This window comes from Lepus europaeus, chromosome 17 (assembly GCF_033115175.1).
Source record: "Lepus europaeus isolate LE1 chromosome 17, mLepTim1.pri, whole genome shotgun sequence".
Classification (NCBI taxonomy): domain Eukaryota; kingdom Metazoa; phylum Chordata; class Mammalia; order Lagomorpha; family Leporidae; genus Lepus; species Lepus europaeus.
In genome coordinates, this window is record NC_084843.1 from 70234100 (window position 1) to 70261067 (window position 26968).

The 26968-nt window shown below is 37.1% G+C and overlaps 1 protein-coding gene and 1 non-coding gene across 4 annotated transcripts in view; both read left to right on the top strand.

Annotated features, from left to right (window-relative positions):
* Window positions 1–26968, top strand: part of NRG3 (neuregulin 3) — a 1158196-nt gene that overhangs the window by 457382 nt on the left and 673846 nt on the right. The gene's annotated exons all lie outside the window — the stretch shown is intronic.
* Window positions 12141–12304, top strand: LOC133776452 (U1 spliceosomal RNA). The gene has a single exon (XR_009868398.1). It is a non-coding gene; the product is annotated as a U1 spliceosomal RNA (small nuclear RNA).

Below are 26968 nucleotides of genomic sequence, written 5' to 3' on the forward strand. Positions count from 1 at the left end.
ACTCACCATCTCTGAAAGGATAGTATTTGGATGTAGCACATTCTGGTCGCTCTGGTAAAAGGTTATTCAGCACACTGAAGTCGTCATTCTACAATTATTTTGTCTAATTTTGTTTTTCACAGGTAAACATAAATTTTGCAGCACAAGTTTTTAGATCCAGTTTTTTCATTTCAATCATAAAATGTTCACAAATTCATATTTTTCCAATCATGAAAGATATTTTAGTATTGTCCATATTATGTACTTAATGTTTGTATTGTGAATTAATATTGAAAGAATAAGTTAATGTGATTTTTACTTAAAGACAGTGGATTAATGATGGGCATTGACCTAATGATTAAGAGTTCACTTGGGACGATTGCCTCCCACATCAGAATCCATGAGGCTGAGTATGGGCTCATACATCTGATTCCAGCTTTCTAAGGTGTCCCATAGGAGGTACCAGGTGATATCTCAAGTACTTGGGTCCTTGCCACTTGGAAGATCCAGATTGACTGGGTCATTGCCAACCACGTGGAAAATACCCCCAATACCCACAACCAGTCACATTTTTGTATAGATGATTGTACAATTATTTACATATAACTTATAAATTTTGGTAGATATATTAGAACTTGCTATGCTTAAAAATATAACTTCAGGTAATCTTAAAGATGTATTTTATACATCCATGCTTCTTCTCCTTTGAACAGAAATAGACATATGGTTTCAGTTACAATATATGTTTACCTGGCTAGTTCTATTGCAGTTGGATTGGAATAGCTGAGAAAAAATTAAGTGAATCTAGAACAAATAAGTTTGGCAAGGTTTCAAGATGCAAGATAACACATACACATACATGCACACAAATCACAATTTTCTATAGAATTGGCCCCCCATGTCTGTGTGTTCCACATTGGTAAGTTCAACCAACCAATTTAAAATAGAAAAATAACTGCATCTGCATTGAACATGTACATGCTTTTCTCTTGCCATTGTCTGTTAAACAATGCATTACAGCAACCACTTGCGTAGCACTTACATTGTATGAAGTATGATGAATAATCTAGAGCTCAGTTAATTCACATGGGAAGATGCATGTAGGTTATTTACAGATACTATGCCTTCTTCATAAAGGACACAAGCATGCTCAGATTGTCATGTATGCATGGTATCCTGGGATCACTCTCCCATGGATACTGAAGACAACTGTACTAACAATGAACAGGGCAACCATTAGGTACAAACTTTACAATGCTTACTATGCTGAGAATTACTAAATACCAAGGAAATAAATCAAAGAAGACTTAAATAAATGGAGAGAAATGTGGTGTTTATGGAATTGGAAGTCTTACAGCAAAGTGTTAATTCTCCTGAAATTGATATCCATTCCTACAAAAATCTTATTAATGAGATTTTCATAGATAAACTTGTTATAAAATTTATATGGGAAGATATTACAGTAGTTAAAATATCTTGAAAAATAATAATAATAATGAAATGGGAGGAATTATTCTATTAAATTTTAAGGCTTTTTAAAGAAAAGATTCATTTATTGATTTTGAAAGAGTGACAGAGTGACAGGGAGAGACAAAAAGAGGTCTTTTCTCTATTGGTTCACTCCCCAGAAGGACAGACAGAAGCCAGAAACTAGGAGTTTCATCTAGGTCTACCAATGGGTGGCAGGGGCCCAGATACTTGGGCCATCTTCTGCTGCTTCTCCCAGGCCATTAGGAGGGAGCTGGTTCAAAAGTGGAGCAGCCAGGATGTGAACTGGTGCCCGTATGGGATGCTGGCATCACAGCTGACAGCTTGATCTGTTACACCACAACACAGTCCCTTATATTAAGACTTTTCATAGTGCTACAATAATCAAGATAATTTGACAGACACAGATCAGTGAAACAGAGTATAAAACCTAGAAATAGGCACACATGAACTTGCCCAAACTATTTTTGATGAATGTGCAAAAACAATTAAGTGGATGAAGAATATATTTCAACAGATAGTCTTGGAGCAACAGACATTCATAAGCAAAACAAATAAATAAAAATAAAAACCAAAACCAAATGAAAACACAGAAATTAACTCAATGCGTTATGGGCTTAAATTATAAGACTATAAAATGTAATATAATGGAAATGTAAAACTGTTATACTTTTAGTAAAAAAAAAGAAAAATTTTGCGGTTCTAGTTTATAGAAAAAGTATCACCAATCTTGATGCCAAAATATAATATGTAAAGGGAAAATATGGTAAATTTGACTTTATAAAAGTTGAAAATGTTTTCTCTAATTAAATCCTATTGAAGGGATACAAGATGAAGTACAGATTGGAGGAAAATATTTGCAAACACATGACTGATCAGTAATCAATATGTAAATCATGAGTGTACTTCAAAGGTTTTTTTAGAAAAATAGAATTAAAGATAAGCTTATGGCAAAATTGTGCATAGATTTTTGTAAAAGAAACCATTTCCCATGAACTCTTATTGAAGATTCCATGCATGCAAAGAAATCTAAAAACTGAGCAGTTAAACATTCACTAAAAAATGGACTACAGATATAAAGAGAGAATTCACCAAATAGGGTAAATAGAGGGGGAGTAGCACATGAAAGTGTTCAAATTTATTAACCCATTAGGGGAATGAAAATTAAAACCACAATTAGCTTTTATTATACATTTATTAAAGAGGCCATTAAAAAAGGGAACAGGAAAAGTAAGTACAGCCAACATGAAATGTTAATAGGATGCAGAGAACTTGCATCTCAGAAACATTGCTGGAGGGAATATAAAGTGGTACAGTGACTGGAAGAGTTTCCCAATTTCATGTGCAAATTCTATATGCATTCAGTTGCATTATTGGGCATTTACCCTACAAAAAATGAAAATCTATTTTTCTGTGTGATTGTTTGTAGCAACTATGTTCAGAACAATGTATCTATCAACAGTTAAATAAACACACTGTGCTGTATCTACAGTGGAATAAATGAACAGCTGATATGTTCAACAACTTGGATATATGTAGAGGGAATATTATTGAACTTAAAAAAGCCAATCCCACAAAGTTAAGTACTTCATGATATCTTTTGTCATATTTTTGGAGTGACCAAAATATAGAAATGAAAAATATGTGATTTCCAGTGCTTAAGGAGTGGTTGAGGATGGGAGCACCATGGGTGTGATGATGGAAGGTTCTACAACTTAAAGGTGTTGGGGCCGGCGCCGCGGCCACTAGGCTAATCCTCCACCTTGCGGCGCCGGCATCCCGGGTTCTAGTCCCGGTCAGGGCACCGATCCTGTCCCGGTTGCCCCTCTTCCAGGCCAGCTCTCTGCTGTGGCCAGGGAGTGCAGTGGAGGATGGCCCAAGTGCTTGGGCCCTGCACCCCATGGGAGACCAGGAGAAGCACCTGGCTCCTGCCATCGGATCGGCGCGGTGCGCCGGCCCCAGCGCGCCTACCGCGGTGGCCATTGGAGGGTGAACCAACGGCAAAAGGAAGACCTTTCTCTCTGTCTCTCTCTCACTGTCCACTCTGCCTGTCAAAAATAAAAAATAAAAAAAAATAACTTAAAGGTGTTAATTTCAGTATCCTGGCTGTGACTTTATGATATAATTTTGCAAAATGTTACCATCAAGGGAAACTGGGTAGTGCTATATGAGCTCAATGCATTATTTTATATACTGCTTGTCAGTGGACAATCATCTCAAATGAACAAGTCTATTTAAAATAGAACAGTATAATACAATACGTGTATGAGACTTTGGCCCCTGTGAATGCTCGCTTGGTTCCCCCTGACAATCTTTTCAGCACAAGCAGGGCTCTTCAGCCTCTATCCCAGTTTGTCTCACACAGAGCTGAATTTTTTTGAGTCACGAAGATCTGTATTTAGCTGGCAACCCAAACATTTGGCAGACACTGCAAGAATGACATCAGTACTGCCGATATTTATCAAAAAGCTTATTTGATATCAGCAGTATTTAGAAAAAAAAAATTGCTTAAAGGCCATGATTCTAAAACTCACCTCTAGAGCAAGCCTGGAGTGGAGAGAATTGAGTGCCTGAGTTCAATCGGTGCCGCCACATAATTGTGCTTACAGGACCTTTCTTTGGTGATCTTTAAAGAGGTATCTTCCATTAGTCTAAGAACTGTAAGCTTTCTTTGAGATATTACATTTCCTATGAACATTGCAATTACATGATCAGACTTTCTCCTTCCGTTTGATGAAATGTTAGAGAGAAATTTGGGCCACTCTTTCTAGATCAGTATGATAGAATACTTGATGTGTATCTGCATCAGCCACTTAATTTGTCGGGATTACATATGCCTGCCCTGGAAGCACATTGAGAAAATAGAGAACAAGTATTCTACTTCTGGAATTTCTCTAGGCCTCCTTCAGCCTTATCTTCATCAGGCATAGTTTGGAAAACTTTTTTCTTTTCTTTCTGTATCTCTGCTTCTGCTCTCCTCGTCGTCCTCCGATGGATAGGCTAGTTTGATTTTGCTTCCATGGACTTGGCCTTGAAAAATATTAATATATAATCATTCTACATATTTATGGGGTACATTGTGATAGTTAAACATATGCATATACCATGTGCTGATCAAATCAGGGTAATTAGCATTTGTGTTTCCTTAGTGTTTCTTTATGTTTGGTGACTTTGGGTGCCTCTCTTCTATGTCTTCATGAAATATAAACATGTTATTTTGAACTGTATTCACCCCACAGAGACATAGAAAAACTCAAACTCATTATTTTCATTTAACTGTAGCTTCGTGCCCTTTATCCAGCCTTTCTCCATCTATCTTTCCCCTCCACCCTTCCCAGCCTCCAGTAATTGCTATCATATGTTCAGATCAACATTTCTCCCCTCCCACATATCAGGGAGAACATGCAGTATTTGTTTTTCTGTATCTGGTTTATTTCACTTAACATAATGTCCTACAGTTCTGTCCACTTTGGTTGCAGATGACAGGATTTCATTTTTCTTTGCAGCTGCATAATGTTCCATTATGTATATATATATACCACATTTTCACATCTCTTCATCTGTTAGGGAATATCTTGGTTGTTCTTTATCTTGGCTACTAAGAGTAGTGCTGCACTAAACATGGGAATGCAAGTATTTGTTTCATATGCTGATTTCATTTCCTTCAGATATCTTCCCACAAGCGGAGTAACTGGGTCATTCTTCTAGCCCATGTTTTGCTTCTTTTAACACCACTCCTATGCTCTCCCTTGTTCCAAAGAATTCATCCAAAAATAAAATGACACCAAGGCTCTGAACATAATTTAATTTTTCTGTATCATAATTTAATTTTAGCCTTAGTCTGCTCTGATGGAAACCAACCTTTGAAAACTTCCCTCCCTGCTAAACTCAGCTTATATCTCAAACCTTCTTCAAAATGGCCAATTTACTTAAAACTTAAATAAAATTGAATTTGAATTAATCCAAGGTAAATAAAGTGTTTTAATATTTAAAATATATTGAGCTTGCCATTTCTAAGGTTACTAGGAAATGTTAGATAATTCTTATGGAGAGATATAATATTGATGGAGTATGTGATTTTGCAGGCTTGAGTGTTAAACAGACGTGCATATGATACATCCTGTGTCATTCTTGAAGAAATAATCTCTCTGTTGTCGTTTATAAAGATGATGCAAATTGTGCCAGTTTAAAAAAAAATCAGTATTTTATGCCTGCTAAGCCCTAGGTTTCTGCTCTATCATATATTTTTCCTGAAATTGAAGTTTCCGTAATTCTTTTTTTGTGTGTGATTTTAGCAAAAATTTTATTTAAGAGTTAAAGAGACAGAAACTCCTATACTTGAAAGCCCGGGGCAGGGGGTGGGGGAGGTCTTAATGGGAACTGTTAGCTGAGTCTGCATTCACAATGGGCTTTTTATGGACGAGGGTGTAGGTCCCTCATTTCTTCTTCCCTCCTCCCTCATCTGGCAAAGTGTGGGCGTTGGATGTCTGGATATGGAATTCCCCTAAACAAATCCCTCCAGATGCTACTGGACATCAAGGTTCTCATCTATTGGAGAAGCAAATGATGCCTTCCCCCTCAGTGATTAGAACCTTGTTGGGCTACTGCATCACTCCTTGAAGTCAATGAAATCTTTTTGATAAAGTACAGGCAAGGGTGCGTTGGGCTAGGGAGATAGACAAGATTGGGACTTCTTTCCTCATTCATTGCATGTAAATTCATTTTCTTTAAAAATTCTCATTTTCTTCAGCCCTTCTTACACATACATGCTAACATCTGCCTACCTGCATTAACCTTCCTCCCTCAAGAGAAGGAACCCATAATCTTATGTGGATGTATGAAGATCTCAATTTCTGTGTCTTCTTCAAGCTGATATATGGGCCTAGAGGCTTTTATGGATATTCTCTTGCTATCTGTCCTGTGGTATTTGAGGGTAGCCTTGGAAGATACTGTCTTAATGCAGTCCGGAGGACTAGTCACATCATCTGGGGGATAGGCTGGAAATTCTGCCTCATAACCATCTGGAATTGGACAACTTTTTCTTCTTTTAGAGACAAAATGAATAAGAGCATGGAAGACTCATGGTATAAAGAGAAGCAAAGAGTATGGAAGCCATAGGGCAAAGTAAGGACAATAGCCAGAATGTCAATGATCAGATATTGGGCCATAAATTTCAGTCTTATTCAGCCTAGTCTTGGCATTGTCTGGCCTTTTCCAAGGAAATGTGAACATGGTTTTGTACCTGTCTACTTTGACCAAAACATTTTTGAGACATGGCACTGTCACCATCTGGGCAGCAGTTATCATTGTTATATGTTCCTACCTACTTATATTACTGTGATGTCCACACTTGGAATGTCAGAATTCATCATATGTAAATTCCGATGTTTCACATACTTTGGGGACTGTAAATATTTGGGATTAACAGCTACAGACAAATCAATAGTAATAATGGTTCTATGTCTTCCCTTCTTTTGACAGTTTATGAACATGCTAAGTTCATAGCCATGATTTATTTTAAAAAATAAAGGATACATATATAAATAGCTAATGAATTTAAATTACTATGCAAATAAGCCAAGGAGCCTGAAATGAAGTTTGGACGATGGAATTTCAACATGGGATTCATGTGCTATCCACTGACTGGTGTTAAAAAAAAAGTGTTGCTATGTTCAACCTGTTAATGACTAATGCTAAATCTCAAACTCTTTAAATATAGGAGACTTTGGTCTATTTTGTTTCACTAAGATTATGACTAATAATTTCTAAGCTTAAGAGTCAAACTAATATGATGTTGATTGTCAACAGTTGAATTTCTAAAACAGAAATCAATGTGACTGGTTTCACTTAAAAATGTAGATGGTACTCTGTGGAGAAGAATAAAGATTGACGACTGTGCTATAATAGAATTGGTTGGTTGCCGACTATAAAATTCATTTAAGAGTGGCATATAAATTGTAGTAGAATGAACAATGAGCTTAGTGTTAAAAATCTCTACCTATGTGACCTCAGAGAAGCCTGTTTTTTACACATCAAGGGTAGGTTTTTATAAGAGGTCTTAAGTTCTGAGTAAACTATAGAAGAGTCATAAACAAATTTCACTAATAGAACTTAGGGATTGTCACTTTCATGCTGTCTTCTACACTCTAAACATGCATCATTGGTACCCCTTACCTAGTACCAGTACCTCAGTACCATTACAATTGGGACCAAGCCTCTGGCACATGAACCTTTGAGAGATCCACTCAAACCATATCCAAATTCTAGCAATGGTCTGATGCTTACTTTGTAAGCTATAGCTACCAAATCTGTTTCTAAATTATCTTAAAGTAAGGCATTTGGATGTTGATACTCGTTTTTATTGGTTGATGAAATGCTTGTAACTATATTAACAGTTTTTAAAGTCTAATGAGCATATAAGTTCATTTACAGTTATAATACATTAAGTGCTTACAGTTTTGCTCAACTTCCCAGTTTTTTACTCCTGTCTACCCTTGTTATTTCAGTCTGAGATTATGATCTATTAAGAAAAAATATAAAGAGAAAATCTCAAGTTTGTATTTAACTTTTGATGCTCTTGCTGTTTATCAGGCTTTACAAAAGCGTGATAAACCTGGCTACTCGGAATCTCTGCTTGTGTCCTTTAAATTATGTTGCTGAAATTCTTTTCTCTTTCCTTTAGATATAGCAGCATCACAGAGGAATTCTTGGTGTAGACAGAATGCCCTGTCGAAGTAGAGTAGCAAGGAAAACTCTAAGGATATTGCGTATTAGAAGTTAAAGAAAATCTGTCTTTACTTTAGCTTCTGAATGTTTTTGAGGAGGTGATTCAGATAAAGTGAGGGAAGTGTAGATTCCATTTTCTCATATAAAGTGACCCCTTGGGATAGGAGTGGCCTTATATAACAAAGGGCTATACCTTCAAGGATGCTCTGCAGATGGCTACCCAGCATGGGCTGGACACCATCTACTCAAAGTTGCCCTGCAGAGTGTTGATAGAGAGGGAGGCTTTGTTAGTTCTCTGAGTCTTCAGATAAGCTGAGATCCAATGTTGTGCCATGTGGTCTGTGCACTCCCATGGAGACTGGGTTTCCAACAATAGGCTAGTTTCTAAATAAAGCACCTAACAAAAACTCAAGAATCTGCAGCCTAGTGAGAGTTTTAGCAAGAGGTTGAGTCAAGAGGGTAAGAGTGCTGATATTCCCTAGGATCATAATCATCAGAATACTGACTGATGCTTATTGAATGCTGTTCTAAGCACCTTATGTGTGTTTAGTAAATTTAATCCATATTAATACCCTATGAAGTAATTATTTATAAAATCTCCATTTTACAGATGAGAGAAATGAGTAAACAGAGATTAAGGGTTTTTTTTGTTTTTTGTTTTTTGTTTTTTTTTTGACAGGCAGAGTGGACAGTCAGAGAGAGAGACAGAGAGAAAGGTCTTCCTTTTGTTGTTGGTTCACCCTCCAATGGCCGCCGTGGCCGGTGCACCGCGCTGATCCGAAAGCAGGAGCCAGGTGCTTCTCCTGGTCTCCCATGGGGTGCAGGACCCAAGCACTTGGGCCATCCTCCACTGCACTCCCGGGCCATAGCAGAGAGCTGGCCTGGAAGAGAGGCAACTGGGACAGAATGCGATGCCCCAACCGGGACTAGAACCCGGGGTGCCGGCGCCGCAAGGCGGAGGATTAGCCTATTGAGCCGCAGCGCCGGCCAAGATTAAGTGTTTTTAACACCAGATTTTAATATAGGCATCTGGTCCATATTCTGGGTTCTACTGGTATCCATGAAGACAAACTTGTCCAGGCTATAGCAAGTAGGCCAGAATATGTAAACATAACCAAGTGGACTAGGGCTCAAATTCCAGCCCTCTTCTTTTGTGTGTGTGTGTGTGTGTGAATATTGTTTTATTGCAACACAGGCATGCTCATTTGTTTACATATAGTCAGTGTCTGCTTTGATGTAACAAACTCAGATTTGAACAATAACAGAAATCCTTTGGGAAGACCACAAATATTCACTATCAGACCCCATATAGAAAAAGTTTGCCAACTTTGAAATGGACATGAAATTCCAATCAGGTGGTACCCAAGGAGAGACATGGATCCAAGGAAATCCCTCAATTCCACGGAAATTCTAAAAGAATCTAAGCCCACGAAGTGTATTTAGAAGTCTTTTCAGCTGATGAAGTAGAGGGGAACATTTTCCCTAGGAGCAACCCTATTCTAATTGGCAATGATGTATTAATTCCTAGCTTGGCCTAAACTGTGAACCCTTTAGACATTTAGTCAGGTGATCAAGAATACCAGAGGGATGTGTGTTTGTGTATGTGTGTGTGTGTAAAGAATGCCATATATGTGCAAATAAAGAAATGTAAACTCATTCTTACCTTGGGGATTCATGTATTAAAAGTAATTTATGCTTTATGTTTATGAAAAAAGCTTTAAAAATAATATATTCATTTGAAAGGCAAAATTACAGAGAGAGAAGGCAATACACACACACACACACACAGAAAGAGAGAATCTTCCCTAAACGGCCACAGTAGTCAGGGCTAGGCCAGGTTGAAGCCAGGAGCTTCATCTGGAATTCTCACGTGGGTGCAGGAGTTGAAGTACACGGACCATCTTCTGTTGCTTTCCCAAGGACATTAGCTGGATCAGAAGTGGAGCAGTTAGAACTCAGACTGGTGCCCATATGGGATATGGCCATTGTGGTCAGTTGCTTAACCCATTATGCCACAAGGCCAGGCCCATGAAAATGTGTTTAGTTGAAATTCTTGCTGAAACATTTATAGATGTAATAGCACACTGTTTTGTGTTTACCTTAAAACATCATGCCTCTTTTTGTTAAATGTTAATTTGTGGTAAAACAGAATAGCCAAATTAATGATGGGTGAGGCTAATGATGAATATATGACATTTGATATCCTTCTTTTTACTTTTGTGTGTTTGCAGATGCCATATTCAAAAGTTTTAAAATCAATATGTAGATTATTAAGATAACTTTCATATGTATCATCAACTGAATACAGAAAAAGTATTTTCATTGTTCTCTTTTCATAACATTCATGCCTCTAGGTAGAAGTGAGAGAAGGAGGAAGAGATGCTTCTGGTACAGCTACAAGGCACATAACAACTTTGTTTTGACCTATGTACTGCTTACACGTTGTGATCTGGACTAGGAGGGGTGGAAAAATGGTACGGAATTCCTACTCATGGAAACTCACAGACTAACAAGTAGTTCCCTTCTGGGGTCTCTTAGTTTCCCATTGGGTTGATTATAAAATGTTTGGGCTTTGAATCAGCCCTACCAGATAGGAGCCAGATAAACTTTAACTTAAGAAAAAATTTAAAGATTATTTTTTCAGTTATTTGAAAATTTAAGATGTATATAAAATATATCTTAGAACAATTAACCTTCATATCACATTTCATCAGTATGCAATATTTGTGTCGTGTTTCAACAGTGATATGTCATACTTGTTGAAATCAAGAATGGTGATTCTGAAAAAGATTGCAAAACAAATTTTTAATATGTTTCCTTGCCAATCTAGCCCTGGCACCGTAATATTCAGTTTGAGTTGCCAACTGGCTGAATAATTATGCATTTGTCCCTTTGTAATTTAAAAGTATTTAAGGCATTTCCATATATTTAAAATATTCTCGATTCTATTTGATGAAGTCATGTATTCTTTGAAAAAATATGAAGTGTCCTGTGCCAGGTACTACTGGAGACATGGAACATAAAGCAAGGAGCAAGACAGCACGGCTCTCAGACATTTCACATTGACAGTTTGGAATGGGCTTCCTGCTAGTATGTAATTCATCACTATCTAAGTGGACTGTTTACTAATTGTATTCTATTCTAAAAAAGGCAACTTAAAATGCCTCACTACAATTCTATCACATTTTAGAATTTTCTACATTTAGTTTTTATTTTTAGTATTGATTCTTTATACCTGTGTGTGCATGCATATGTACACGTACGTGGGAACTGCAAAAGCTTCATGGATAATGGAATTCATGTATAAGTTTATTTGGGTGCAAAACTTTTGGGAATCCATGCATATGTTTGTATAACAAATGTTTTCTACAAACTTTTAGAAGATTCCTCATATGTGTATTTCAAGTTTTCTTGAATGCAAAATAAGCCTATCTTTTCCATCAACTTAATGCAGTCCCTGTGTGTGTGTGTGTGTAAATGGTTGTCTTTGTTTTTAATAATGGAGCACTTGATCCTGACTAGTACTACTAGTTTGTCTGACACTGGTATTGTTATACATACTACTAATATTAATTTTGGTTTTGGTTTTTGGCCTGTTATCTCATTGTTCAGCCCTTTATTTTCAGCTACTGACAATCACTGTATTAAATTTTTTGTTTTATTTTATAAATAACAAATGGTTTGAGTTTGTTTATCCTATATGAGGGACTATCTTTTAATGTGAAAATTGACTTCAGTCACTTGTAGGATGACAATATCTGTAGTTTATTTTTTCTATTTATTTTGATTTTTACCTTTTATTTCTTTTGCTGTTGTTCTTTTCTATTTTTAAAAATTCGGTCAAGTTCTTATTTGCTTGCTTTTCCCAACTGATTCTTCATTTCTGCTTTGCGATGTGATGCAAGGTTAGATCTATAGGAGAAAAATCCCATGTTAAACTCTACATGGCACTTACCTGGTAGGGAAGATAGGATGATCACCGACGTGGTCTTCCCAGGGCAAGGCTCATCCACTGCACTCTGGATGTGCTGACCCCTGTGAGTTCCCCAGATGTGGGAAACTCAACAGCATAGTTTGTGGTAGTGAGGGACTGCGTTCATACTCTCCCCTGCCCAGGAAGAATAATAATATTACTAATTGATACTTTTCCTATGACCTATGTTTATTTTACTAGTATCACTTTTATCAAAGGTAGAAAAATGTTATTCCAAGAGAATTCATACCACACATGCAGTTGAATATTCTCATTTATATTAAAATCACTTAAAAATAAAAACTCCCTTTCTAAATCCCAGTAGCCTCATTTCAGTTTATCAGTAGTTGTTTGAGACTAATGGCAACCATATTGGATAAAGCAGATTTCGAGACTATTTCTGTCATCACAGGAAATTTTGTTGGATAACCATAGTATACTATGATAAGCTTTATATGCCACATATACATATAATCATATAGATGATATATACATAGTAAATACACCTGTACCTTTTGTCATTTAATAAATTTGTGTGATAATTATTAGTGGGTTAAACATTAAAGATTAGTATTTAAGTTTAACTTCCTACTACAAACATAAAAGAGCAATACAGTTGCACCCCACACACAAGTTAAAATAACATCAGAGACTTAAGTGAGGGATTATTTAGCAATAAATCATTTTATTTAAAGCAGGATGACCCTGATGAGCTTCCTGCAAACAAACTACCCAGGTTTCAATTTCACAATGACAAGATTTCGAATGTGTTTAAAACTGACAAGACCTTGGCCCCAACCTTCCCAATGTGTATAGACTTAGTATCCTTAAGAGATCTGACTTGTAAATAGTCTGCAGCTTTTGCCAGTATTTCAATGATGGGTTGTAATGGTTGACTTAATGTAATGTGTTCTCAAAGCACCTGTGTCAACAGTCGTTCTCTCTTTTTTAAGATTATTCATTAGCTGTTCAATGAAACATGTGGTCTTCAGGTTCAACCACAGTTTTATCTCAGGTTATTAACTAAGGTGAAGACTGAACATTTTATTTCACCTTTCTAGCATTAATAATCAAATTCACATCTCTCAACCATTAGACTGGAATATGATGTGTTGTATATTTTCTTCCCCAAGATACCATCAAGTTCCCCCTTCCTTCCCAGCCTAGTGAGATGTCTTAGAATAGGTTGGATGCTCCTTTCCTGCTTCTCACCAAAGCTACCAAGGTAAATCAGTACAAGTGCCATACAAAATATTTTCAGGTGATCCTGTCTTTGTATGCTGCTAAGAAAAAAGCTCACATATTTCTAGAAAGCCTCCCCTTATTCATCTACATATTACTGAGTGTGTGTAACACACACTCACAGAACAATCTAGAAGCTACCTCTGTTCCCTCTTACCCTCTCATCTGAATCTGAATTTATTTGGGGACTTTTATCACTACTTAAAAATCACCATCATATGGGATCTATGACTCAAATAACTTTTTAAATAGTACTCTTTGTAAAAGTGGAAGTCTTCAGTAGGAGATGGATATAAATGTACTTAGTCCTTTCTTTATCTAGGTTTTTTTAGATTTTGCTGTAACAAACATTGGCAGCAATGAATAACAATGATATTTCTTGTGTAGGAAAATTTGTCTAGGGTATATTTTCATAAGTAGCATTGTGGCATCAGATTCTGTATATTTATATTTTGCTATATAGTACCTAATTGTTTTTCAAGGATTTCTATCAATCTAACAACCTGCAGAGAGCCAGGCATTTGGTGCAGTGGTTAAGATAGTATTTGAGGCCGGCGCCGCGGCTCACTAGGCTAATCCTCCGCCTTGCGGCGCCGGCACACCGGGTTCTAGTCCCGGTCGGGGCACCGATCCTGTCCCGGTTGCCCCTCTTCCAGTCCAGCTCTCTGCTGTGGCCAGGGAGTGCAGTGGAGGACGGCCCAAGTACTTGGGCCCTGCACCCCATGGGAGACCAGGAGAAGCACCTGGCTCCTGCCATCGGATCAGCGCACTGCGCCGGCCGCAGCACGCTACCGCGGCGGCCATTGGAGGGTGAACCAACGGCAAAAGGAAGACCTTTCCCTCTGTCTCTCTTTCACTGTCCACTCTGCCTGTGCAAAAAATAAATAAATAAAATAAAAATTTAAAAAAAAATAGTATTTGAGACAACTTCATTGATACCCTAGTGCCTAGGTTCAAGTTTCGGCACTGTTCTTGAATCTGGCTTCCTGCTAGCATGCACTTTGGGGAGCAGCAGTGATGGGCTCCGAGTGGTGGGGCTCTGCTGTCTACATATACTGGTTTCTGGCTTTGGCCCGGCAGGGCACCATGTACTGCAGGCATTTGGGGAGTGAAATAGCATTGAGAGAACTCTCACTGCCTCTCTGTATGCCTTGTCTGTCTCTTTTTTGCATAAATAAAACAAACAAAAATAAAACCTTAACTCCCACTAGGAAAATTTGAAAATGGCTGTCTTTCACTGATTTTGCAATTTCTGATTTTTTTTTTCATTTTTAGCCAGTTTGATAGGTGGAAACTTGCATCACTGTGCACTTCAAACTTATTTTTCTTTATTTTGAGTGTGACTGAGCTCTTTTTATATGGTTAGGAGTCATTTGCAATGACAGTTTTATAATTATCTATTTCTTTGCCCATATATTCTGTTTGTCATCTTCTTGTTGTACAGGAGCCCTTTACCTATTAGGAAGATGAGCTTTTTGTGTAATAATTTATAAAAAGAACTTATTTTTTAGCTATCCTTTGTCTTTTGATTTTTTGTACAGTTTTTTTTTTTCTTCTCACAACATTTAAAATATTTTTTCATTGAATTTGCCTTTAATTTTTTTTCTTCTGGACTCTCTGGACTTTTGTGTGTATTGGTGTGAATAGGTTAAATTTTGCTATTTCTAGCTCATATGGCTATTGACAAAATTCGCTTCCTTTGTTGCTGAAGACCCTGCTTTCTTATGGGCTGTCAGTTGGGGCCACACTGAGTTCCAAATATCCTTGTTTCTTACCTTCTCTCTTTCCATTACCTTAAAGTCAACTGATTAATGACCTTAATTATATTCAAAATAATGCCCTCACCTTTGTCAGGCCAATTTAACCATAGATTCCATTCTATCATATTAAAAGTCTGCCCCTATACTCAAGGCTAGGAGATATGCAGCTAATTTTAGAGATTATCTTAACATTTTGGCTATTATACATCCCCTTGGATTTTATCATTCGATTCTCTGTTTTGCATGAGTATTGATTTATCAGTTTCTTTTTTAAACTTTTATTTAATAAGTATAAATTTCCAAAGTACAGTTTTTGGATTACAGTGGCTTCCCCCCCCCCCCCCCATAACTTTCCTCCCACCTGCATTCCTCCCATCTCCCGCTCCCTCTCCCATCCCATTCACATCAGGATTCATTTGCAATTATCTTTATATACAGAAGATCAATTTAGTATATATTAAGTAAAGATTTCCACAGTTTGCACCCACACAGAAACACAAAGTGTAAAGTACTGTTTGAGTACTAGTTATACCATTGATTCACATAGTACAACACATTAAGGACAGAGATCCTATATGGTGAGTAAGTGCACAGCGACTCCTGTTGTTGATTTAACAATTGACACTCTTGTTATGGCATCAGTAATCACCCTAGGCTCTAGTCATGAGCTGCCAAGGCTTTGGAAGCCTTATTGAGTTTGCCAACTCTGATCTCATTTAGACAAGACCATAGTCAAAGTGGAAGTTCTCTTGACTTTCCATGCCTAAAATACTCTCATGGACTTTTTAGCCGGATCCGAGTCCCTTAAGGGTTGATTCTGAGGCCAGAATGCTGTTTTGGACATCTGCCATTCTATGAATCTGCTGTCTATGAGTCCCACTTCCCACGTTGGGTTGTTCTTTCCTTTTTTTTTAATTTAATTTAATTTTATTTTTTGACAGGCAGAATGGACAGAGAGAGAGACAGAGAGAAAGGTCTTCCTTTGTCGTTGGTTCACCCTCCAATGGCCGCCACGGCTGGCACGCTGCGGCCAGCGCACCGCGCTGATCCGATGGCAGGAGCCAGGTGCTTCTCCTGGTCTCCCATGGGGTGCAGGGCCCAAGCACTTGGGCCATCCTCCACTGCACTCCCTGGCCACAGCAGAGAGCTGGCCTGGAAGAGGGGCAACCGGGACAGAATCCAGTGCCCCGACCAGGACTAGAACCCAGTGTGCCGGCGCCACAAGGCGGAGGATTAGCCTAGTGAGCTGTGGTGCCGGCTGGGTCGTTCTTTCCTTTTTAATTCTATCAGTTAGTAATAGCAGACACTAGTCTTGTTTATGTGATCCCTTTAACTCTTAATCCTATCATTATGATCAATTATGAAATGAAACTGATCACTTTGACTAGTAAGATGGCATTGGTACATGGCACCTTGATGGGATTGATTTGGAATCCCCAGGCACCTTTCCAACTCTACCGTTTGCGGAAATTCCAATTGAACATGTTCCAAATTGTGCATCTCCTCCCTCTCTTATTCCCACTCTTATATTTAACAGGGATCACTTTTCAGTTAAATTTAAACACCTAATAATAATTGTGTGTTAATTAAAGAGGTCAACCAATAGTATTAAGTAGAACAACAACAACAAAAAAATACTAAAAGGGATAAAGTATTAAGTTGTTCCTCAACAGGACAAGGGCTGATCAAGTCATTGTTTCTCATAGTGTCCATTTCACTTCAACAGGTTTCCTTTTTGATGCTCAGTTCGTTGTCACCAATCAGGGAGAACATATGATATTTGTCCCTTTGGGACTGGCTTATTTCACTCAGCATGATGTTTTCCAGATTCCTCCATTTTGTTGCAAATGACCGGATTTCATTGTTTTTTTACTGCTGTATAGTATTCTATAGAGTACATGTCCCATAATTTCTCTATCCAGTCTTCTGTTGATGGGCATATAGGTTGATTCCAGGTCTTAGCTATTGTGAATTGAGCTGCAATAAAGATTAAAGTGCAGACAGCTCTTTTATTTGCCAATTTAATTTCCTTTGGGTAAATTCCAAGGAGTGAGATAGCTGGGTTGTATGGTAGGGTTTCTGAGGAATCTCCAGACTGACTTCCATAGTGGCTTAGCCAGTTTGCATTCCCACCAACAGTGGGTTAGTGTCTCTTTTTCCCCACATCCTCACCAGCATCTGTTGTTGGTAGATTTCTGTATGTGAGCCATTCTAACTGGGGTGAGGTGAAACCTCATTGTGTTTTTTTTTCTTTTTTTTTTATTAAACTTTTATTTAATGAATATAAATTTCCAAAGTATAGCTTATGGGTTACAATGGCTTCCCCCCTCCCATAACTTCCCTCCCGCCCGCAACCCTCCCCTTTCCCGCTCCCTTTCCCCTTCCATTCATGTAAAGATTCATTTTCAATTCTCTTTGTATACAGAAGATCAGTTTAGTATATATTAGGTAAAGATTTCAACATTTTGCCCATATAGCAACATAAAGTGAAAAAACTACCATTGGATTACTAATTATAGCATTAAATAGCAATGTACAGCACATTAAAGACAGAGATCCTACATAATTTTTTTTCAAATTAATTAATTTTCTATGCCATTTCCAATTTAACACCAGGTTGTTTTTTGTTTTTTTTTTTTTTCATTCCCAATTCTCTTTCTATACAGAAGATCACTTCAGTATATAATTAGTAAAGACCTCATCAGTTTGTGCCCACACAGAAACGCAAAGTATAAAAATACTGTTTCAGTACTAGTTATAGCATCACTTGGCTTTAGACGACACATTAGGGACAGATCCCACATGGGGTGTAAGTACACAGTGACTCCTGTTGCTGATTTAACAATTTGACACTCCTGTTCATGGCGTCAGTAATCTCCCTAGGCTCTAGTCATGAGTTGCCAGGGCTATGGAAGCCTTTAGAGTTCGCTGACTTTGATCTTATTCCGATAGGGTCATAGTCAAAGTGGAAGTGATTTGCATTTCCCTGGTTGCTAGTGATCCTGAACATTTTTTCATGTGTCTATTGGCCATTTGGATTTCCTCTTTTGAAAAATGTCTACTGAGGTTCTAGGCCCATCTCTCAAGTGGGTTGTTTGTTTTGTTGTTGTGGAGTTTCTTGATCTCTTTGTAGATTCTGGTTATTAATCCTTTATCGGTTGCATAGTTTGTAAATATTTTTCCCATTCTGTCGGTTGCCTCTTTACTTTCCTGACTGTTTCTTTTGAAGTACAGAAACTTCTCAATTTGATGTAATCCCAATTGTTAATTTTGGCTTTGACCGCCTGTGCCTCCAGGGTCTTTTCCAAGAAGTCTTTGCCTGTGCCTATATCTTGCAGGGTTTCTCCAATGTTCTCTAATAATTTGATGGTGTTGGGTCATACATTTAGATCTTTAATCCATGTTGAGTGGATTTTTGTGTAAGGTGTAAGGTAGGGGTTTTGCTTCATGCTTCTGCATGTGGAGATCCAGTTTTCCCAGCACCATTTATTGAATAGACTGTCCTTGCTCCAGGAATTTGTTTTAGATCCTTGATCAAATATAAGTTGGCTGTAGATGTTTGGATTGATTTCTGGTGTTTCTATTCTGTTCCATTGGTCTATCCATCTATTTCTGTACCAGTACCATGCTGTTTTGATTATAACTGCCCTGTAGTATGTCCTGAAATCTGGTATTGTGATGCCTCCGGCTTTGTTTTTGTTGTTCAAGATTGCTTTAGCTATTCGAGGTCTCCTGTGCCTCCTATGAATTTCATCATCATTTTTTTTCGGATCTGAGAAGAATGTCTTTGGTATTTTGATTGGTATTGCATTGAATATGTAAATTGCTTTTGAGAGAATGAACATTTTGATGATATTGATTCTTCCAATCCATGAGCATGGAAGATTTTTCCATTTTTTGGTATCCTCTTCTATTTCTTTCTTTAAGATCTTGTAATTCTCATTGTAGAGATCTTTTACATCCTTGGTTAAGTTGATTCCAAGGTATTTGATTGTTTTTGTAGCTATTATGAATGGTATTGATCTTAGAAGTTCTTCCTCAGCCCTGGCATTGCCAATTTATCAGTTTCTTAATGCAGGTTTTCAATTACCTTTAACATTTGGTAGGAGCAATGCTTTCTTATTGCTCTCTGTTTTTAGAGGCTCACTGACATATGTTTTTGATAGAATTTTCTTCCCTATGGACTTTAGAACAAGCTTGTATTATTTAAAAGAAACACCTATAGGGATTTTTTTTTTAAGGATCATGATAATATATACCTTATGTAAGAAGCACCATGTAGGGAGAGTTTCTGGTTAAGAACATATTATGACCTTCCACAAGCTCAGGCTCCTTTGGCTCCATTAATAGTGTTTTTTTTTTCTTATTCTATTTTTTAGGTGTGTTTTATTGGTTTTAATATATTTTATCTTTTGTACTTATTATAAGTGGGATCTTTTTCTAATATATCTTGTAGAAGTTATTATTTTCTTATATGCAAGCTACTGGCTTTAGTATTTTAATTATATAAAGTAATTTTTAGTTCATTCTGTTAGATTTTCTACATATGCAGTTTTAATTCTTGAGCTGTTCATAGTGATAGTTTTTCTCCTATTTTCAATTTTTATCTGTACAATTTCATTCAGTTTTCTCATTAGAAAATTATGCCAAATGTGTTTTTTAGAATCGACTGAGGTAATAGTATGTTTTTCCTCCTTGAACTTATTTTAATTTTTTAAAGACACTTCATTTATTTGAAATTTATTTCCAGAGAGAGATCAAGAGAGATAGAGAGATCATCCATCTGTTGGTTCACTCCCTAAATGGCTCTAACAGCCATGGCTGGGTCAGGCGAAAGCTAGGAGCCAGGAATATCATCTGGGTCTTCCACATGGGTTCAGGAGCCCAAGGACTTAGGCCATCTTCTACTGCTTTCCCAGGCCATAGCAGGGAGCTGGATCAGAAGTAGAGCAGCTGGGACTCAAACCTGTGCCTATATGGGATATTGGCATTGTAGGCAGCAGCTTAACCCATACGTCACAATGCTGGCTGCCCTTGAATTTATTAATATTCTTGTTTATATATAAACAAAATTTCTAGTATTGAACTGTTCTTTGATCCCTGGAACTAACACCACTTGATCATGTTGGATGGTTCTTTTAACAATCTGCTGCCTTCAATATGCTTATATGCTATGAGAGACTTTTATAGTATTATTTTTAATGAATATTAGTGTGTATTTTTTCTTGTGCAATTTTGATCAGGTTCTGAAGAAATATTAATACAATCTTTTGAAAACTAATATGAAAGAATCCTTTTTTTAGCATTCAGATACAGTTTGAATAATATTGTTATAATCTGATTTAAAATTCTGATAGAAGTCTCCCATGGAAATTTCCCAAGTGAGTACATGTTTTTTCTTTTCATGTAATGGGAAGGTTGTTCTTCGGAACGTAATTTATTTTTATTTAGATTCTGTATCTTGTTTTAATATGTTTTGATAAATCCTCCTTTTTTAGAGTATTAGGCACTGTATCCATCTTGAGCTGTGTGAAGATTTTGCTACTCAGTATCCTTTTAAAAATTGAATTCATATTTGCAACTTTCACTAACACCAAATTAAGAATTTTTTGTTGATTTTCCTGGTTATTTTTTTGTGCTCTCATTTAGTCATTAATTTTTATTTCATTATTTTTATTAATGTGCATTTTGTGTACATTATATTATCACTTTTTGTGAATGTCCCGAGAGCACATAAAAAATCTTATTATAGGAGAATTCTTTGTATACAAATATCAAAAAATAATTCATAGGTGTGTATATATCAATAAGATCTTTCTCATTAATTATGTTACTTAGACTTTTCTGTATGTGATCACCCTTCACTTGATCACAGTTGTCTGTGAGAGATAAATTAAAGCCCCTTATCCCTGAAGGGGCAATATTGACTCAGTGCTTTATGTTCAACATTTATGTGTACTCTGCCTTGGGATTAAGAAGCAATTTGGCCAGATGTGAAATCATTGGCTCATACTTCTTTCTGTTGAGTATATTCTTGGCTATTCAATGATAGGGTGAAATCTTAGACCAGTCTGATACTTTCCTTTTTAAAGATTAAGAAAAAAACATTTTGGACAATGAAGCAAAAATTATCAAGTCATGGGGCCGGCGCTGTGGAATAGTGGGTAAGGCTGCCACCTGCAGTACCAACATTCCATACGGACACTGGTTTGAGCGCTGGCTGCTCCACTTCCGATCCAGCTCTCTTCTATGGCCTGGGAAAGCAGTGGAAGATGGCTCAAGTGCTTGGGCCCCTACACCCACATGGCAGACCTGGAGGAAGCTCCTGGCTTCAGATCAGTGCGGTTCCATCTGGGGAGTGAACCAGCAGGTGGATGACTTTCTCTCTCTCTCTCTCTGCCTCTGCCTCTCTATCATGCTGCCTTTCAAATAAATAATTCATTTTAAAAAATTATCAAGTCATTTGAAAATTCCAGTACTTTTATTAGGATGTTTCAGTGTTGACTATTTTAACCAATTTTCTCTGACACTTGTTGGAACATTTTTCAATTTTGAGTCATCCTCTTAATTTTATAACATTCTCTATTTACATATATATGATATTTGGTATAATGAAATTCTATAGTATTTATTCCATCTCACTGTTTGAGCTTTCTACCTCAAGGACTTGAATTATATATATTGAATACTTTTAGCCAATATTAAACATTTTTTATTTTCTCTGTAAAACTTTTAAAACTTTTTTCTTTGTTTCCTTTTATTTTTTAAATTTAAATTTATGTATGATAACATTTTTAGTGCTTGCAGTCAGATATAATATCATTCTTTTATCTTCTATTTTCATTTTTTATCTTCTCTTTGGTTATAATTTCAATTAAATCTATTATGCTTTTTTGTTACTAATATTTATATAACATCTCTGGTTTCATTTTTTCATAATTTTTATATTTATGCATGTGCCATGATTTCAAAACGAAATGAACTATTCAGTATGAAGTTTTAGTATACCTCTTTTTTTTTTTTATAATTACAAACTTGACATATTTTGAAGTCTCCTCAGAAGTGCTTTACATTAAAAGTGATTGTGCCTGTTCACAAATTGCTTTGCATTAAAAAATAGAAGTCTTTGAAGCAGCAATTTACTGATTGGCCAGTGATTTCTTATACCTTATAGGTTTCAAGTCTAAGCATCTGAGAGCATTCTAGTTTCTAGAAGAGAAAGAAAAAACCCGATTTTGAGGGAAATTATCTATTTCAACTCATAGGCCAACATAGGTAGGTAAGAAATGAAAAGCTTAAAAAGATGACCTAAAGGAAACAGATGAGCAAGAAGCAACAAATTAGTCAATTTTTCATTACTATAAGGATCCTCTGAGGCAGGATACTTTATAAAGAAAGGAGGTTCATTTTATCTCATGCTTCTGGAGATGTCAAGGGGCCTTGTTTTATGATGCCCTTTCTGCTGCCATAGTCCCAGGGTGGTGCAAGCATGGTACGCAAGAGAGGGTGTGTGTGCATGAGAATATCCTCTGACCTCGATCTTTTCTTACACAGCCATGAGAATCACAGAGGCTCCACTTTGATGAATTATCTAACTGCAATCATCTTCCAAAGGCCCCAGTTCTCAGTACTGTATTGGATTAGTTTTTCTACCCACCTAAAACCTCAAAATGGATTAAATTTATTGCATAAAGCCTACGGGACACCTAAAAGCCTTTGTATCAAGGAAGTAAGGATCAAAAGTGGGGCCTTGTAGAGGTAGATTTAATGGTACCCAAACCAGTATGCAAACCGAGTACCTGCCAACTCAAACTATTTCTTCCAATCTGTTTTTTCTTCAACTTTCTTAGTTTACTGTTTTCATTGTGATTATTTTTAATGGCAACTTTAGCCTCAACCCCTCCTTGTCTCTGAAGCCAATGAACAAATATGTGGCCATTCTCTCTCCATAATATTTCTGACATCACACATCTGGTTCCTCCTCATTGTTGCTCTAACTTCCTTTTAAGTCCTTGATTATATCTCCTGGAAAATTGCCATTGCCCTCTAACTGGCTTCTTTGGAAACCTCCAGTCTCTACTTCCAATCCTTTCTCTGACTGCTGCTATCAGAGTAATCTTTTCATAGAAGAGTGACCTCCGGTTCCAAGTCTGGCACCACTGCAATATCATTCATCCCCTTCGTTCTTATACTTTCTATGAGTGGGAGGTTTGAGTAAGCACCAGAAAAGGTGATGTTGCTTGTGCTATGTTTTCTGAGTAAGTCAACAAGGAGAATTATGGATTGCTATCAAGCTGACTCAGGTTGAATGCTGTGCATTTTTACGTTTGTGTCTGTTAGCCAGCAAAGTAATGAATCCCCCTAAAATGTTAGTGTGCTCTTATGCCATGGGAATAGAATGATTCTCTGCAATGTGAAACTATTTTTAGACAACTATCAAAGAAGTCCAGAGGTTGGAACTTTCATTCAAATACAATTGAAAGAAAATGAATAACATTGAGACAACTGAACACAAAGGAAAAAATATTTTATTTTCCAAATGTACACATCAACCAACTACTTTAGGCTATTGTATGTGAAAGGGCCATAAGAGTAGCTAGGTTGAATATGCTAGCAATTTCTTTCAATCATTTTTTCCATTGCAAAATAAGAAGTGTATGTGGGGAGGACAGAGAAAGAATACAAAAACTAGAGAGATGGATGTTTATTCTCTGAATAGCAATAAAAAAGTCTCTCTCTCTCTCTCTCTCTCTCTCTCCTCTTTCCTCTCTCTTTCCTCTCTTTGTGTCATTGTAAGGATGCACAAGTGAGAATGGTAGTTCTTTCCAGCTCCTCCCCTGACCACTAAACATCTCTAAGATGTCCAATAGGAAAGAGGAGGTGAGATTATTCAGCGTTATTTTCAAGATGAATGAAAATGTACCCTCATAGTTTGAAACATCTGTTTTTCCTCTTATTTCCACCAGATGTCCATACATTTATCTTAAATAATTTTCTTTAAATAAGATCATTTTACATTCCCTATTGGCTCCTGTGCAGTATAGTGGAATGATCTCTTGAATTGTTCTCTTCTCCATTTGTATGGAAATGAGGATAGGCCAAGTTAGTAGCTGTAAAGCAAATACACTGATGATTAATATAGAACTCATTGGCTGCACTGAAAAATGGGTATCATTGTGTCTTCATGATGATTAAAAAATCAAAATAAAATAATATGACAACAAAGCAAAAACTAGAAGATATGAAATGCATGGTGCGAGGTAGGATCAGAAAAGCACATGAGAAAGTGTGGCCTTGGTACTTCATACCTACCAGGAATTTACCCAGCATGTTCTATGTGCTAGGTACTGAGTACATTCCTTATGTTATCTCATTTATTGCATCAAATCTATGAAGAACGCACTGTCGTTTCCAGACACTTGCTCATATAGACAAAGAAACTGAGGCATAGTAAAGTCAGTGGTCATGCTTACAATCATTCTGGGTTTGTCCCCTGTGATTGTAATCATCTCCACACTGTGAACTTAAAACCTGCAGGTATAGTTGTAGGATTACAGTGTGTTCTGTCTGTATTGCTTTGACAACTTATTTAACCTGTCTGCTAATGGATATCAGTAAAACCCGTGTGACTGGTGCATGTGAGGACTCGGGGATGGGACACGTGCAAGGTGTCCAGCACTGAAGCCAGATGCAGACCTGGCACTCAGTCAGTATTGGCTCTTCCCTTCCAAAAGGGAGTTCTCACCTACTGTGCACTCTTAAACAGTGATATTTTCTTCTTTATATTGTGCCATCAATAGGAAAAGAGGCTTTTCACATGATGAATAATCTAAAGAACAGAAGGATTAGAGGGAGGGGAGACCTGATTTATGTAATTTTTGGAAGCTGGCATTTCTGAAGAGTGCTCCTGAAAGCATGCTGGCGTATCTTAGTCTTCATTACAGAGGCTAGAATTTTAGCAAATGACTTGAGAAAATGATTCCAGGTAGGCAGCAATACTTATTATTAGAAAAGTTCATTTATAGAAGAAACAATTAGTGGATGATCTTAAATGCAATCAAATAGAGAGATGAAGACACAATGGTATAAAGTTTATTACAGGCATTTGGTACCTTCCTATCTTCCAGACCTGAAAGGCAAGAACCCAAAGAATTATAATCACATCAAGATATAAAATAATGAGATTCCATGCTCAGGTTTAAGATTTTGTATTTGAGTTAGGGAGCATTGCAAGATGACACGTAGTATGTGAAGGGGATTTTGGCCAAGTAGAGACAAAAGATCACAGACACACAAAAAATGGTAAGTTGCAGGTAAAAAAATATTTAAACCATGGAGCCTAGATAAATTGCACTTTCACTTTGAACTTTAATTTTCCTGTCTATATAGAGAGACAGTTACTTTTACTCAGTGAAAAGACAGTGCTGAATTAAATGATCAAGAAAATTGATAGACAATTAAATAGCACCATACAAATGGAGTAGTTGCAATTTTATGATTATTATGCCAGCTTTTAGTTGAGCCAATCCTGAATGTATTGTCATGCCTGTTCTTAAGGCAGAACCTAGTTTGTGCTGCCAGATTCTCTGGATCTCAGATGCCTTTTCCTGATCTGACCTTACCCAGATCATCATGGAGCAGTCCTATAAGTAGCCCTGGCTTCCGAAGAACCATCTTTCCATATAGGTACACTCATAACCAGCCCAAGAACAGATGTGGGAAGGAGTGGAGAACCCGGATTCGGATGACAGAGATCTGATCCTGTGTAAACCTGTGTGCTGGGGTTCAGGTTGCCAGCATCCACAGAACTGAGTTTGCGTGCATTGACAGTTGGGAATCCTTTGCAGGACTGACTGTATGCTCATCTCATCATCTCTAGTACCTGAGGGCTTGTGCAGGAAGCAAAGCAATGGCTGAATGGATGGTGCTAAGTGTTGTAGATGTAAGACAGCAGAGTTCTGGAAAGAGGGACTTACCAGATTGAGCTCTGGATTTTTGCTTATTTTTCTATTATCTTGTTTTAGCCTTTCTTCTAATGAAAAAAGGGTCCAATTTTACTGTTTTGATATATGAACTCTGCTGCTTAATAACCAGCTATATAGCTTCAAGATTCTTAACCTCTCACTTAATTCATGGGTGACTTAGGGGGTAATAAAAGAAGCTTTTCTTCAGGCTTTTAGAAAGAAATTACATAAGATAACATAGCAAAGTCCTGAACATGTATTAAATACTAGGTAAATGGTCACTTTTGTGAATTCTCTATAGGGAAACATCTTATCACTTATTATCTCTCATTAGTTTGACAACACAGTTTTAATTGACCAAAGTTGATATCATTTAAAAAATGAGCTATTGGTTGACGTCACTTTAAAATTCTCATTTTCTCATCTTCCTATGACAATCCAAAAACTTGTCACTGCTCTCAGTTCTGACCAATCTCCTAAATGACCACTGCTATAAATTTGGGGGATTACTAGAGATTATCTCATCCAATTCTGTCATTTTTAAAACAAATGCCTGGGTAAGAAAATGACTTACCCAATTTTTTACAGCATTCTGTAACTGACATCAAAAAGAGATAAACAGCACCAAAAGAGAGAGTTGCTGAGATATGAGCTGTCCTAGGTTCTGTCCCAAGTTATGTTGTTCTGCCCACATTTGTGCTGTTTGACAAGTCAACTTTCTGGGCCTGAATTTCTTCAATTATAAACTTATGTGTTTAGACTGCACAATGTAGCTGAGTGTGTGTGTGTGTGTGTGTGTATCCAAATTGAAGTAACACACTCATTTTATATACATT